At 39.3% G+C, this 15,063-nt stretch overlaps 1 long non-coding RNA gene across 1 annotated transcript; it reads right to left on the reverse strand.

Annotated features, from left to right (window-relative positions):
* Positions 1 to 429: 429 nt before the first annotated feature.
* Positions 430 to 6,043, reverse strand: LOC107054998. The gene is made up of 5 exons (XR_001469889.4): positions 5,963 to 6,043; positions 4,204 to 4,350; positions 3,617 to 4,018; positions 2,521 to 2,592; positions 430 to 623 (listed from the first exon to the last, which is right to left on the reverse strand). It is a non-coding gene; the product is annotated as an uncharacterized LOC107054998 (long non-coding RNA).
* Positions 6,044 to 15,063: the final 9,020 nt, after the last annotated feature.

Here is a 15,063-nt window from a genome sequence, read left to right on the forward strand (position 1 = left end):
GGACTTCTTAATTTCATGCTTTACCAGAGCCAAATTACCTTTTGCACGATCCATGCAAGTCAGCAGCTATCAGTAGTTTTCTGAAAGACTAAGTATCAAACAAAAAAATAGTATCACCACGCCTACAGGCACTGGTAGACTAAGAGGGTGAGCAGCACCTTGTTCTCCTCCACCTCATGTTACCGCCACTGACATTACAACACGTGCTTGCCCCAGACATCTCATCTCTAAAACAATGTTCAGAGCTGTGGAGAAGTCATCAGAGGACTCCTTGAACGTAGGATTCACTTTTGTCCCCAAAGGCAAAGCTCGAAGTCCTGAAGTTCCCAAATTCGAGCAAGTAGTCCATTCAAATACAATTGCTTCTAAGTTAAATACTTTCACGATAAGAAACACAGAGAAAGAGAGAAAGAGAGAAAGTTGTGTAAAATACTATCCGGAATCAAACCTATGGCTCCTATTATCCAGGAGACTCTCTGCTTCAGGTCATGCTTGGATGACTCCCCATTTTGAAAAATGAATAACAAAGAGAGCACATACCCCACTTGAGCTTTTATGAGTAGTATTCGAACACTGGACAATGGAAGTATTTTATTCCTTCTACTCTTCCTTGCCAGCTAGTGCTGAGGAAAAAGCAATATTAATTGTTATTTATTTATTTATTTAACCTTCCAGAGTTAAATTAACAGATGAATCAGGCAACAAAGAGAAAGGTAGTTAGACAGAGATAGACTGAGGCTGTGTTTAGCAGGTGGAATCAGAAATATGGAGACTTAAGCCTATCAGTATATTCCCAGAGATCTGTGTAATAACAGCAATTGAGAACCTTTATAGCTACACAAATCTGCCAAACACCGCTTCCATGATATTTCAGGAGGGAATTGGTCAAAAAGCTTCTTACAGAGAGAGAGAGGGCAGTTTTACAGAGAGGCAGGGGAGATCAGTTCAGACCTGATCTATCTGATGCTTCTTTAAAGTATTAAAACAGCACTGCATTAAAAAAACCCTGCCCAAGGTAGAAAAGGGAGTGCTATCAAGCAAACCTAAAATAGATTACAAAAACGGCAGCTCTACAGAGGCAGTCAAAAACCCCACCCCAAAAACGCACTGTTGAGGGTTAGTGTAGGATGAGGAAACTAGACTGGGAAAGAAGCAGTATTGGATCATGCCAGAGGCTCAAACTATGAAAATAACCTCCAAAATGGAGGACAGTTCCTCTTTCGAAGTGACAAATTCATGTTTATACTGAAAAAAAAAGTCTCTACTTTCAAAACCTAATTATTCCAGCCACCAGCACAGAACTGAGGACTAAAAGACCCTAAACAAAACAGGCTATCATGTTTTATTTATAAGAAACTCATACTAAGATTGTTTATTACTTTTAATACTGAATTATAAGGAAGCTCAGGTTTTATTCACACTGCATATATTTTGTAATACACACTGGAATTAAGGAATTCTACAAAAAGCGGATTACAGTTTTTAAAACATTGCTTTAACTTGCATACACCAAGGGTCTCATCTAATTTGCATACACATATAGGCATATTGTATTTTAAATGAACATCTCTTGTGTTTGCTTTTCGTTTTTTCTTTCCTTGCTAGTGGAACAGAAATGGCTTGAGTTCCCCACTACTAAAACATCATGGAAAAGGCTGGCCTTTGCCTTTCTGTTCTGGGTACAAGCAGGGTGCCCTTTGGGATGAACGTTTCAACACCACTCTGCAGCCAGCTGCCCATTTAGGACTGCACTTGTTTATCCCAGCCCTTCTGCTTCTTGAATTAAACACTGCCTATGTCAAAAATAGTCTGACAAGCGAACGACCTTGTTTAGATCCCAATTTAGCTTTTGAATTGCTAATATCCATCTACACAAAATATGCTTCTTAGGCGGTGTCGGGGCATTTACTGATCTTTGTTCCTACATCCATTCCCAGACAAAGGGACAGCTGCACAGCAAGAGCCTTAACTATCTGGTTACTGTTTATCCTCAGCATGCAAAAACTCTCCAGAAATTGCCATTGGTGCTGTTTATGACCTCTACCCTCTCCCTGTGCTCCCTTCTACTTTGTTGATGGATTAGCAATGACATCCAGAGAGGAGAAAAGAAAACAAATCATAAAAAACAAGCACTAAACAAGCTGTGTTCAGCTATGCCAAGCAGTAAAGGCTTGCATATTGCTGTGTTATTCCAACGCTGGACCAGACTACATTGTGTGGATGCAAGCAAATTTCCAACTCGAGCCTGCTTCTCACAAGCTGGCCTCGTTACTTCTAAAGACACACCCATCACACCCACTGTGCCAGAGAAACCAGAGCAAAACCAGATGGAACTCAAAGCAACGAGCAAGGCAAGAACCTGAAATACATCACTGGCAAGAGAAAGGAAAAACCTTCAGAGTCCAGGAGAGTAACAGATCTGTTAGCCGAGCCCTGAGCTAGCAGGGGCAAAAGCTGCAATGTGAAATAACGCGAACAAGAGTACCAACTCTGTGTTTAAGGTGATGAAAAAAACAATACCTTTAACATCATGGCTCCTTTTCTCCTTCTTGTGTTCTGATTTTTCCACATGTTCTGTTCACATGGCCATTGCTATAAATAAAAAATCCATCCTGATTTCTGTTCTCTCTATTTCTTCCAGATACTTCAGAGAGTTTCTTTGGCTATATTTGTTTATTGGTTGAAAAGTGAACATACTGTTACTTTTCTTTATATTTTTTATATTTACCATACTTCCAGTCTCATAGCGATCGTCAGACTGTGTTTGGATAGAGTTCGATCACTGTCATTGAACTGCTGTAAATGTGAAAGACAAAATAATAGCACAATCCATTTATAAACTCCTCCTTTCTGACATCAAAAAGTCAGGGACTGTTGAACGCTGGCAGCTGATGTGGTGAATGTGAGCTGCAGAAGCATTTCCTACTGCAATCATGAAGATGGACAAGCCACTTTGCTTGAAGAGAAGACTTTTAAAAATAGATAACTGAGGTAGCCTTAATTTCCAGTATTGTTCCAGAGATCACAAAACCACACTGTGCTTAGGAGATAAAACTATAGAGAGTACCTATGGAATACAGCAGAATACTGGTTTCCTCTGGAAATATTCCCAATGATATCCCAAATAATCTCTGAAGGCAATCTGGCCAAAGATAATGATCCAAATTTCTTTCCCACTTTCCAAAGGAATACACCAAGTGGATAACAATATTCCCACAAGGAAGGATTATGAGCCCTACTGTTTTTAACAGAAAAACTGCAATGACACGACAGAATGCTTCATCCAGAAACCAGCACAGGAAAATACTAGCTGGCATGGAACAGCAGAATATTCCTCTAGGGAAACGCACCACTTACACACTGATGGCAGCCTTCTGTGGTACACTCTTGCTGTCCTAAGTGGCTCAACTACATGCTTCAGAACATCTGCTTTGACATGAGTTTGGTTTGATTTCCAAGGAACAGGGGTTATTTTCCTCTAACATTTCCAGTAAAGACACTCTGTGTTTTAGAAAGTGACTACAGGTATGCATTGCATCCATCCATCCTATGGCACTTTTTTTTTTTTTCTGTCCACTAAATAGGGGAACCATTCTTTTCATATTTTGCAACTTACTTTTGCTTCTTCTTCAAGCTCCTGACACATTCTTTCTGTGTTTTCTGACCACTCAGTAGCACAGCTTGAGGAAGATAATTCATCATGGGAACGAGGAGGAAAATCAATTTACATTCACGTCAGGTAAAACAGAGCTAGTTACATCCTCATGTAAAAGAGAATATGAGCTGTGTCTCATGTTGATGCAAAGCTGTTTCTTTTCCCAGAGCTGTCTTCATGCTTCTAGATAACATTTGCACACTGGAAACTGATTCTGAATAACTTGAAAAGGCTGTGAAGCCACCACTCCTACTGCTCAGGAGATGGGGCTGAAGGCAGCAGCGGGATACCCAGACGCAGGCCTCTTGAAAGATTTTACTGCTTCGCTCTCCACAGAGGTGAGAAAATAAAATCAAACCAGTCCTGTGGGATGGGAAAAAAAAAAAAAAAAAAAAGAAACAAAATCACCGGATTTGACAAGTAGAAATAATACAAACAGCGGAACATAGTTAAAAACGACAGGTTCCTTCCAACGCTACAAAATGTGCACACTGTCAAAATAATAATTTAGGAAGTAATTTAGGTTCAATGGCTAGCAATTTACTTACCTGTGTCTGCTGCTGGTTCTCCTCTTTGGTGTTTTTATTACTCCAGCAAAATTGTATATGTTTCCAGAGGGAAGGAGCCTTGCTGTTATCACCCCCTGGAGAAACTAGAGAGAATTCGTGTCTGTGTTTGTGGAGAGAGAAAGAAGACTGTGCAAAGAAATAAAGAAGAAAAAAAAACATTTATTTGTTCTCTCCCACAGTACAACTGATTTAAACACAAGGACATACAAAAAAATGCAGTATATGTAAACTTAGGGAAATATAATCATATACTCTGCTTACAACCTGATCTTGGAGGACTAATAGAATTCGATACCGAAGCTGCTAAGTACTTCCTAACAGCAAATATGTAATTAAGAGCAAACTGTTCAGTTGATTTTCTCTATTGTCTAATACTACCAGCAGGATGCATTTCAAAAACCTTTCATGCAGTTTGTTTTTAGCGTGGTTTGGAACAATTACATGGAAAAGAAACAGGGTAGTTATCCAAAAGTATGCCATTGTTGATCTTCCATAGCAATACCGTGGGTCCTATAAACCAGGTGTTGCTATATCATATTGGAAGTGAAAGGCAACATTTCAGGCTTTTTTTAAGCGAGATTATGCATGCTACAGCGCCTCATGGAGTTCATGCAAGTGGTGTTCTTGCCAGCACTTTAATTGGCACTTAGCTTCTTTTACAGCTTGTTTGCCTAGACAGCCTGCACAAAGTGTAGCTTAGAGCATTATAAAACACAGCCTTACAAGAAATAGGAATATTCATTTGATAATTGCCATGACAACTCAGCAACGTTAGATTTAAAAATCATTAGTTTGGTATCTGTGAGATGCTGAGTGCTTTTCCACCTCCGGGCATCTCAGGGCTGGAGGAGCTTGGAGCGTCAGCTCTGAGTGGGCTCAGGCTCAGAGTTGCAGTCGCACACGCAACAGCAAACACTGTTCAGAGATTCATTGGGCTGAGCAGTATATCCCCCACTCACGCTACAATACGGCTCACGATAAGTCCCTTTTAATGAGAAAACACACTTTGACTGCAGATATAGACACACAGGAAGAATAGAGAATAATGCAACCTACAGCAGTCAGAAAATACATGTTAAACAAACCCAAACTTCACAGCAGCGTGCTGACTGCTGAAACTTTTTGACAAAACCAAATGGGAAGTGCATGGGATGGGATGGCAGACTTGGAGTTATACAGATGACAAGATGGTTGATGGCCAGGGAATTAGTAAAATCTAATTTATTTCGCCTCAGAATGAGAGTTTCACAATTCTCTCTTCTAAGAAACTTATAAGAAATTCAACTTCTTGGCTATAATTTCATGGTATATAGCATTTGCCATTAGTACATTCGTATTTGGGAGACGGGGTGGTTATTTTTTTTAAGGGATGAGGTAAGCTATGGGGAGAAAGAGAAGGAAGTAAACATTCTGTCATGGAAAGGAAGTTTTCCTCCCTGTAAAGAAATTCTTCATTTACATTTCACTACTATTAAAACTGAGGTCCGTTGTCATGGAAAAGTCAGTTGGTTCAAATGCTATCACTCATAGTGATCACTCATCACCACTGACACTGTTTTTAAAACATCCCGAGTCTGCAAGCATATGGGAAACCTGTGAGCAAAGTATAAATTCCTACAATAACAATGCTACTGACTTTTACTGGCAAACAAGCCTACGCACTTTGTAAACCATGAGTGTGAACTAAAAAGCAATGTAAGCATGCACACTGCAGCAAAACAGTGCCAACGATACATACCAAGCGTCAGCTATATTTTTGCTGTTTAACTTTGTACACTCTCGCCTTTTCCAGTGATGATCAAGATGAAGGGATACATGCTATTAAGGAACAAAACAAATCACTATAAAATGGTTTTTGAAGGGTGGATTTTACACATCCCTTGAAACAGAAGCAGACAGCATTTCTTAATACATTAAGGGTCATACAGTGCATTGCTACAGTTTTCATTCATTTAGCTTCTGACAGAACACCACCTAAGCAATGCTCAGCACTAGCTAGCTACACTGCTAAACACAGTTCTGAAAATATGATCTGCCATTTGAAGCCAATATAGAAACCAAAGTTTCTTCTCAACATTGTGGTACCATTTTCAAAAGTACTGTTCATGCCTTTTTGAATTTCATGAGACTAAAAAGAAGGGAATCGTAATCTGCAGAGCCTGGATCCAAGCTACCCAGTGTGCGTACCTAACAAGCATCGTGAACAAATGCACCACCGCCACAGGCTGCTCTTTGATTCATACAAATGGGTTTCTTAACTCAACCTGACATCTCAGCTGATTAGACAAATAAAATCTCTTGGATAACACTAGAGTTGGTAATAACATTTTCTGAACGAGACAGCTATATTTCGTGCTAAAAGTGAATATACAACTGCAGGTTGTTGGAGGTCATGGAAAAACTTGTACAACAACTAATAAGAAAAAGCAGGTATTTTATAAATGACTGTCTCTTTTCTCATCCTTGTTTATGTAGGTTGTTTCTAGCTAATACACAAGTTAGCCAAGAGACATATCCAATGTACAAGGTAAAGTGCTGAGCAGAACACGAGCTGCTTAACGCTGCTGGGCATATTAAAGTTGAGCTGACAACAGAGGTTAACCAAGGGAGGCATTAACGTTGGAAGAACCCGTTTCTTTCCATTCCTCTGACCTGCTCTGTCAAACATTCCCCCATCCCTGGGAAGTACCGTATGCCAATGGAGCAGGCAGCGATGGAGGAGCAGAGGCTAAAGATGCGCACTACAGCAGCCCACCTGTGCATCAGGGGATGTGCATGGGCAGCAACAGAGAAGCAGCAGAAAAGGATAAGGTCGTGGTCATCAAATACTCCTCTGAAAAAATAAAAAGTAAAGAAAAAGGTTGGGAACTGCTCGTTTACGTCCTGTGTTGTGAAATGATGTCACTGGCTCCCTATCAAAGAAGCTCTCGGAGCTGAAAGGAGAAAAAGCCTGAATTTGTGATGTTTCTGACACCAGCTTTCAATGTTTAGCTGCAACCAGAGAGAATCAGAAAGCACTCAAACTACTCAAGGGAGAATACTCACATGAAAGAAGACACCATTAAGATAATTTTGCATACAAGAGATCACTACAAGACAGCTCTTCCTTTAAAAAGGAGTAGCAGTTTTATGATCTTTGAAGTTAATTTGGATACTCTCATTGCTTACACAGAGAGCTTTTCAGAGAAAATTGGAACGGGAAAGGGTTCTTAGAGTTAAGAATGATTTAAGATGATGGGACAATGCTCAAATGATGCTGTAACTTCTGAAGAGTGAATTAGCCTCATTACCACGCTTTTTCTTTTTTTTTCTGTTTCCACTAGTGCTGAATTTTAAGAGCCATTTCACAAATGTTATCAGAAATGTCCATTTATGTAATAGCATTCATTTACTTAGAAAGCTTACATTGACGTATGAAGTGCAAGCTACCCGTGAACACGAAAACTAACAATTGTCAGTGGATTTGTAGCAATTTCAAAACTGGAAATGATTAATGAGATGATTTAATGAATTTTTGATTGCTCTCAAGAGTCTTTTTCAAAATGGAAACTGGTAAAATATGAAAAATATACCAGAGATTATGTATTTTCCCCAAAGTCACAAATTCAAAAAATTAAGCCTAAACATATTTGAGCGAGCGGTAGAAAACAGCCATCCAAGAACTGAAGATTTCCTATTAGAAACAGAGCTGTCGACTGCTTTTCCCAACTAGCAGATTGAGCACAGATCTTGAGGTTCCTTTTCATGTGCAATTTCAAACTGATGCAAAATGCCAACTTATATAAACTGGATAAATACGTGCAGTGCTGGGAAACCCAAGTTTTACTACTCAGTGCACCCGCAGTGGTGCATTTCGAACAAGGGATAAATTAAACAGATGTTACAGCTCCACCTACTGAACCAATAAGAAAGGATGAGAAGGGGTATAATTAGCCATTGTAACAAACTGGAGCAACTGAGGATCTATGCAGACCCTGAAACAGATTTTTTGTTTGTTTTATTATATTTTGACACAGCCATCTGATCTACCCTTGCACTCTTGCTCAAGATCATGTATTGTCAGATACTTTAAGCCACCCTAAAGAAGTGGGGGGCTATCAACTTGGCCGATTGGAAGCAGCAGCCTGGTTTGGAAACTCGCCTAAGTTGTAATGGTCTCATTCCTACATTTACTTACTCTTTGGCTAGCACAAAAGCCAGGTTTGTGTGTATCCTTCACTTCAGAAGGAGCTTGCTGCAGATGCTGTGTCTATTCTAAGCTCATGAAGCAAACAGGGATTTTGTAAACCATTAGTGCCTTTTTTGTTCTGTATGATACAAACTAGATAAGAAGTTGATCAATGCGAAAAAACCAACATCTTGTAAAAAAAAATATAAACATGTAGCTATAGTCTCAGCAAACAGACTCTATGCCTTGATCCACTGGCAGTAAGTGTGAATCAAATACACTATTTCGAAGAATGCTACTCACAGATACATACCTTTTGGTACAAAAAGTGGCTGACAGCCAGAAAGTGGCTGTTGCAGAAACCTTTAAGATAACAGCTGATCAGCCAAGTACTTCCTACACATTTGGATCATGGTAACAGAGGAGAAATAACTGACAGATGCCGAAGGAAAACTTCTTAGTCAATAACTTACGAAGAAAAGTACAAAAGAATGTGGCAACACTGCAGGATAGGAGAATTGCAGTACAGATAGCATTAATCTTTCATGCCACCTGAAAGATTTTTGCAATGAGCAGAGACAGTGCTATGTGATTCCAGAGCCAGTAAAACTAAATATTGCACCTGAAGGAATGGAGCATTCAACAATATGACAGGTATAACAGACGAATGATGAGACTTTTAGTCAGGAGTATTACCAGAGCCCAAACAGCCACAGAGCATTGGCAAACACACAGAACCCAAAATGTCAAAACAAAAGTAAAAAGAAATGAAATAAAGAAGCCGCATAGAGTATAAACCAAACAAGAAATGACACTGATAATAACTGGAACTTGAAAACATGCCTAATGTTTCCAGGCTGCAATTCACCAACTTAAGGGCTGGAAAGATGATGTCTAAAAAGAAAACATTTAAATCAGTGAGTAGGGAATTTGGAGTCAGACTCCATGAAGGGCAGACTCAGTTGTGTGTATCTTGGTCCTGCATGTAGTGCATTTTGCTTTCTGCTGTTCTGTATAAAGGAATTTTCTTGTCAAACACAGACTGAAGCAGAGACTTGAATCCCAAATCAGCAGGCAGTGAAGGAAGGTAGCTGATAAGGAGCCAATCCTGAAATAAGCAAGAGTGTATGAAGATGAGTTTCCATGTACACACAAGGACAAGAAATGTAAATTGAAGATTTATTGCATAAATAATCAATTTTCATATTTGATTGTTATGAGCATGGTGAATGAAGAAAAGAAGAGATGTAGTAACAATCCAGAAAATACTTTTCCATGCGGGAGGCTATCTGAGGGAGGCAGCCGACATCTGGGGAGAGTAGACTGACAGGAGTTGAGAAGCAGCACAGGTTTCCCTAGGATCTCTGGGGCCTCAGAGTGTCAGATTATGAATGTTCTAATTCTACTCATCCCAAACACCAGCAGTGGCCCCATCTGCATGGTTTGCAGAAGAGAGAGGTTATAAATCAACAACTGATTCATAGCAGAAGAGCAAGACAAATGACTTCTATCCTTACTGATTTCAAGAGCATGAAATTCCCCAGCACAAAAAGGTGTAACTACATGAATTCTTTGTTCTATTTCCACTACTAAAGAAGTTTCAGAGACAAGTTATGAATTAAAGGCAGTGCTATCAAAAATCTATCTGATCTTTCTTTGCCTTACAGTCACCTCACCCAGATAAATAAAGAGCGTTCAAAATAGCATGCATCAGCGGAGAGAACAAAAAGGAGCCCACAAACACAACCGATCTAAGCTCTTATCCCTCAGGTGTGAGGGGCATTATGTGGAGTCAGCTAGACTTCATTTCATTCTAAGGTCACTTTCTGAAGTTGTAATGAACATAAGAATGTGGGAGCACATTGTGCAATCAGAAGAGATTCTGATTTCACAGGAAAAAAAATGAGCAAGAATAGATATATGTTCAAAAACAGAACAGGCAATTGGCACTAAAATAGAACAAATCACAGAAAAGTCCATTAAATACGACTGTGAGCCAAGATAATGGCTTCATATTGAAAAGTGATCAAATAAAGAAGGGATATGCAAACGAATTAGTATTATTCTAGAGATGAGACATGGAAAGTGATGGAGAAAGGGAATATTGTCACTAAAACACATGTTTAGAACAACAGAATAGACGTTCCAAAGAAGGAATGAAGTGGTTTGGTCCCTCAGAAATGACTTCAGCATTTACCTAGCACCTGAAGCGTGGGTGGCACTGGATAGCACTGCTAAAGGATAACAAAGCAGCATCTGTCACAATTGCACGGCAGCAGCACTATGCCCTGCAGGCTCTCTGGTTTGAACACTGAAGATTGACAAATGGCTTTCAGAGGTCATTTAAAAGGTACCAGTTAACACGTGCTTTTGATTGAAGAAACAGAAGCTCACATTCGTGCAACCCTTTCTGATTGAAAGCACTTTCGAATTTGTAACAGCAAAGATACAGTGACTCTTCTCTTGATGCTGCTTAACAGGCAGAAACCCTGAGACTTCAAGCAACAAAAAGCAGCTCCTCAGGATGGAAGCTAAAGATTTCCCTATGCTAATATCACAACTAATCAACATTTTCTTTCCTCAAACCAACACTCATTAGCATCTCCTTATACCTCATGCTCAGCACTTTGCAAGATATCTCCCACGTGCTGACATCTCTCCCCCTACCGAGCATTACCTTTCAAGTTCTTCTCATGCTACTACTGGGCTCAGCAGCTGACTTCATGCATCTATTTCAGCTTAAGTGTTTACAAAATTCAAATAGGTTGAGAGTTAATGAATTTGCTCAAACACCTGTAGTGATTGAACAAATTGTTTATAGCTCAGATTGGAAAATTTGCCTAGCGGGAGCAGCTACTTTATTATCATTGAACAGTTTATCACAAATGAGCAGTTACCACAATTAGAAAAAGAAGTGGGAGAAATGACAATAGTGCTGAGAAGAAAATGATTGTCTGAACCCAAACATCTTACCATAGATATCTAAGGAAAATGTGCATTCCTTAGGAGACCTCTCAGTCAGTCCCAGCATGATATGCAAATAAAGGCATAGAGCAAGAATTACTTGTGGCAGGATAAGGCAGCCAGGGAGCAAACCTAAGACAAAAATAGGAAAGTCACGAGTCTGTGATCCGTGATTTCAGAAGTCTGAGCAGACACAGCTGTTTCTGATTACAATTTTGTTTTAAGGAAAGATGAGGTTATCACCCAAGACATGCAGGAGAACCTCAGTCCTTTCCTCAGACTTGATGTTTTGCTGAGTTTATAAAGCAATTACTACAAAGACTTTTCTAAAAATCACACTTGTTTCAAATTAGGTGTGAATCACTGATGACGTTCCGCTGTGTACATGACAGGTCCAATCTGCATCTCATCCTGCAATGAATAAGCAGATTTTAAACAACAAGCTTGGAAAGATTTTCAAGAGCACGGAGATGCCAAACACTGTTAAAACTGGAGAGGACAGAAATATGGTCAAGGTTAAGCACTTCTGAAAAAAATCTGCATTTGAATTCCACAGCCGCAAAGGATACAGGATGAGAAAACTAAACAGCAGTGAGCTTAAATCTGATAAAATCACTGAAAGATGGACCAAATTAAAATAACAATTAAGTGTTGTCATGCAAGAAGCATCAAGCAGGGAACAGCATGACAAAAGATGTAATTTTTCAATGCCACGAGTTTAAGAGGACTGGAAGTAAGTCTTCCGAAGGACCTGCTTAAAATTCTTACCTTAACAGAAGTTCAGTCACCAACATCTACCTGCTGGGAGCCACAGATAACTTTCTCTGTTTGCCGGACCTATCTGGCACCGGCTGGATGCCCAGCAAGCCCAAGACATGGGTCATGTGGATTTTGGAATTCCTGTATTTAATTGAGCTTGTGCTTTACCAGAGCCCAACAAGACTCTGCATCGATTTATGTGTTGGCACCTGTGTTACAGACTAACAGAGCCAATGATCAATCCTTCCATAAAGACACTGTGTTTACAGCTTAGTTGCTGAATAATTGATGGCTTCAGCTTGTACACTTGGTACAAGTCCCTCTGCCGATATTTTAGAGGACTGGATCAGGTTCCAACATGAATGGGAATCTGTGCACTAATCAGGCATGGAAAGATTTACTTTAGAAGCAATTCTGTATGAACGACATGTTAAAAGATTAAGGAACCATAAAAAAAAGAGCTGCATAAGTGACTTATAATCCTATATTGTGACTTTTAAAATACATTTTGGAGACATTCAAGAAAAAAGGAAGTACCTGATTATATTCTTTATCAAGTTTGCTGCCTTAGGTTGCTGTGACTGCCAAGTTGTTTTGTTGTTTTCTTTTTGTCACAGATGATTACATTAAAGTAGACTTGCCTGCCAACGTGGTTTGAACTTTGCTTAAATTATGTCATTCTGCCATCTAAGTCAATTTCTCACCAACACAAAAAGGTCATTTAAGCTTTCAAGTGCAGTGGTTTGAAAATTAAAACATCTAAGGGTGTAACAATAATGCAAATCTGTTCACCTGAGTTTAGAAAAGAAAGAAAAGGCACGTGGTTTGCCTCTGCCTTCTCAGCTTGAAAGAACATTCTCATCGGTGGGTCAAAATGCAATAATGGTTGCATAGTCTTCAAGTGACCATCATTCTGGAAGATTGAAATATTTTGCATGTTAATAGGTTTATTTTAGGACACAAATTACAAACTCTTTTGTATGGCAAATATAAAGTGCATTATGAACAAAGAACACACAGCCATCCCAGAGCTATAAAACTAAAGCGTCCTGGAGGCACTCTGCATGCTCTGTGGAAAATCAGAGTGTTTTGTAAATTTTCTTTGGAGTAAGCTTGTGAGATTCTTGCAAATAAGCTTAATCTCAAGCATTTTCACAATACTTGAATCTGACAGAACTCATTATACTTTGCTAAAAAGAAGATTTATAACCGAATACTGTGGGCATGCTGGATGAAAATTCACCAGGTGGTTATGTTTAGGGATGTGTGGGTGCAGGCCCAAGGCCTGGCCACCTGGCGGACTTACCAAACCAAGAACAAGAACCGCCTCCCTGCAGGACAGGAGTCATAGCTAAAAGCAAGGGGAACTGAGCCTGAGATGCTGGGACAGATGAAGGTCATCATACTTCTCTGCCTTACTAAAGTTGCTGTATTAGGTTTTTTTGTTTGTTTGTTTGTTTTGTTTTTTTTCCAGAATTTTTGGTCTAAGCCTTTGGAAGACTCACAGCATAGAAGACAATGGGTGTCATGTTTCTCTCCCACTGTCTACAGAGAACTGAAGAAACATCTTCACAAATGGTCTTGTCATGCTTCCTGCCAAATCTCTTGCCTAGCCCAAAGAAGAGAAAAACCGTGGGGATCTTAGAGTAGGGAGAAGAAAATCAGCTGGGGTAAGGAGGAAGACTCTTCTCTTATGGTCTCACGAGTGCAACATATAGCATTACTGAAGTTGGACCATTACCTAAAATAGATTAAAGAAAAAATATTTTGGAAATATTCCTGAATGCCAAACAAAGGAACATTCCAGTCCTATTCGTGGTGACCTCAAAACAGAGACCTGAGTGTAGCTTTGCAGACTGTACTTCCTTCCCCCATTTGCTGAGAGTCTGCTCCAGGACCAGAAGTTCAGCACCCATTTTCTCTGTGCTTTGTGCTCACCAGGGCTTGCTGCTGAATTCTGCCCAAAAGTGTGGGAAATGAGAAGTAGAGAGTGCTCTATAGGGAACACCACTGACTATCAGTTTTTCTTTAGGATTTCTTGTTCATAACCTTTATTCTTTTTTTTTTCCCTCTACACTTTCCTCAGCTACCAGAAAACTCTGTTCTATTTACACCATTCCTGTTCCCTGTAGGATGAAGATTTCTAAACCATCCCTTCTAAAAATTCAGTAGTAGGATTTACAGACATCTCTGGCACCCTCTCTGGCTAAATGTCAAGAAAAAGACACTCCCCTCTTCAAGCCAGCAAACAAATAAACAAACAAACAAAAAAACCCAAACAAAACATAAACCAGAAAGAAGCATGCTCAAACTTTCTTCTACAGCATCACTGAATGATATGACTTGCAGTGAATAAATGATGCTTTCCAAAAAATGACTGAAACCACAGTTCTTATAGGTCTGTAATGAAGACACATACATACAAAAAAATGTTGAATCAGAAAAGCAACAACAAAATAATAAAACAAACAAACAAACAAAAACCTGAACAAAACCCGAAGATCATTCACTAAATAAAGCATCACCTATTTCCAATGGGCTTTATTCCTTCTTAAGAGGTTGTCTTTTTTTTTTTTTTTTTTTTCTCCCTTTAGATAATTCTTGTCAAAAATACATAACTAACACAGGTAGAAGTCTATTTTTTATTTTTCTAAACACTGTACTGTTCATCCAGCCTCACTGAAAAATGAGTAAGAGCAGTGCCATAATACTATCACATTTAATTTTCTTATTACCCTTCTATATACTTTTTCGAAACAGAACAACAAAAGAACTCAAATGACATTTTTTGCTATTTTTCACATCCAAAAATATTATTAACATTCCAGAATACACCCTTCTCCTGCTATATCTGCTACATAGTAGTGCAATGCAACCGTATCACCTGCTCAGCAACCCAGCATTCAAAGCATCTGTTTCATACATCCCAATATCTAGGCTCTTATGTT

Source organism: Gallus gallus, chromosome 1, assembly GCF_016699485.2.
Source record: "Gallus gallus isolate bGalGal1 chromosome 1, bGalGal1.mat.broiler.GRCg7b, whole genome shotgun sequence".
Taxonomy (NCBI): Eukaryota; Metazoa; Chordata; class Aves; order Galliformes; family Phasianidae; genus Gallus; species Gallus gallus.